The sequence below is a fragment of the Myotis lucifugus genome, unplaced genomic scaffold (assembly GCF_000147115.1).
Source record: "Myotis lucifugus unplaced genomic scaffold, Myoluc2.0 scaffold_229, whole genome shotgun sequence".
Taxonomy (NCBI): Eukaryota; Metazoa; Chordata; class Mammalia; order Chiroptera; family Vespertilionidae; genus Myotis; species Myotis lucifugus.
In genome coordinates, this window is record NW_005871277.1 from 1,136,604 (window position 1) to 1,138,693 (window position 2,090).

The following is a 2,090-nucleotide window of genomic DNA, read 5'->3' on the forward strand; positions in this document are numbered from 1 at the left end:
GGTGTGGGCATCTTCTGCTCTATCAAGTCTCTGAGTCCAGTATTTTCCCATGAGAAAAAACCTCCTCGGCAAACCTGCAGTCTTGTCCACCCTCCCCCCCCACCCCCCCCCAGTGGCGCCACCAAAGGCTCCGCCTATCAGAGATCAGGAAACAGACTTCTGGGCCAGGGGAACAAAAAGAGAAATGGCTCTCCCTCCCAGGATCACGCCCGCGCCTTTCCCTCCCCCCTCTACTTCCCCCAGGCGGTACCTTTGCCTTTCCCTCTCCAAGGCTCCAAGGCCCCTCTTCTGCCTCCATAACTTGTTTCCTGAGCCCACACAGCCCCGCTGGCTCACTTCTGCTACCCCTGTAACTTTCTAAATAAACTTCCTCTTATAACTTGAAAAAGAAAAACAAAAAGAGAAACGAGTGACAGAAACCCATCGTGTCCATAGGCCGCTGGACGATTCGTGCTTCACGTTCAGACTGTCTCTGTTCTGCCGTGATGTCTGAATGAACGAACGAGGGAATGAACAAATGAGCCCTGGCCCTTGAGATGGAGCAAGGGCCTCTGGTACACTGCCAGCAGCTTCTCTTCTAAAACCTGCCAGGACTGAACGGCTACGATGCCCTAGGATTTAGGAAAGTGCTCTGGAAGGTCGATATCATCTTGCAAATGTGAACGGGGCTTTTATCATAATTACATTTCGTTAACCAGTTGCTTTTTTTTAAAAAAAAAATTGATTTGAGCCCTAAGCCGGTTTGGCGTCGGCCTGCGAACTGAAAGGTCCCAGGTTCTGGGACTCAATTATGGGTGGTTTCTGCTCTCTCCTCTTTGCCTGTGCTTGTTAAATTTTCTGCAATGATGTATTATTTTCAATGAGAGGAAAAAGCTATTAGTTTTGTAACAGAGATGCTGGAAGCCATGGCTACTCCGGTATCCACCGAGTAAGGTACTCCGTGTCCTTATCTTTAAAATGAGGGTAAGACCGCGGGCCACACTGGGCAGTGAGGGTTTAATAAGTTAATACGTTGGAAGTAAAAGATGGCGTCCGGTACACAGTATTCTCCATATTGTATCAGCGCAGTGGTGCTGAGAGGATGAAGCAGCTGACCCCCCGACCTCACCAGGAAAGGCATCAGGACCCCCTCTGCCCAGGCCTGCTCCCCATCATCCTCTCTCCCCACTTGGTCCACAGCCTTGATCCTTTGGCTTCAGAAAGTCTGAAACAGCCCTAGCTGGTTGCTCAGTGGTTAGCGCATCGGCCTGCAGACTGAAGGGTCCCAGGTTCGATTCTGGCCAAGAGCATATGCCTGGGTTGCAGGCTCGATCCCCTGAAGGGGGCATGCAGGAGGCAGCCAATCAATGAGTCTCTCATCATTGATGTTTCTATCTCTCCCTCTCCCTTCCTCTCTGAAATCAATAAAAAAAATATTTTTTTTAAAAGAGAAAGTCTGAAACATCCCATTCCAGTACACACAAACATTAAAACTCTAGCAATTTGGCCCTGGTCGGGTAGCTCAGTTGGTTAGAGTGTCGTTCCAATACACCAAGGTTGCGGGTTCGACCCCCGGTCAGGGCACATACAAGAATCAATTATGAATGCATAAATAAGTGGAACAATAAAAATCAATGTTTCTCTCTCCCTCCCTTTCCTCTCTATCTAAAATCAATTAATTAACTAAAAATAAAAATAAAAACCCTAACAGTTTGACCTAAAGTGCAACAAAGAAAACCTCACTTGTCAGAAAAGCCGCTGTGTGGCCTGGGGACAACCGTTCACCAGCAGCATTTTGATTTCAGAGCCGGTGGCAGAGCCCCTCCATCAGGTGGGTCCCGAGCCCCTGGCAGCAAAGGCGGCCGGCGTGGCTTTTTAAGGTCCCGTCCCTAGGCTGGCGGCTATTTTTATTTGTTTTTGACAAAGCTGGAGGCCAACCGCCATTGGCTCTGGAGGGCTGACCTTCGGCTGGCATTTGGCAAGTGCGGAAGGTGACATATCCCATGGTAACTTTGGAAATGGCTTCAGGTGCAATCAACTACGCGACAGAGCTGTCAGCCAAACACCAAACAGTGTCAGCTGCTGGGGCACAAGACCGGGGCGAACTGCAT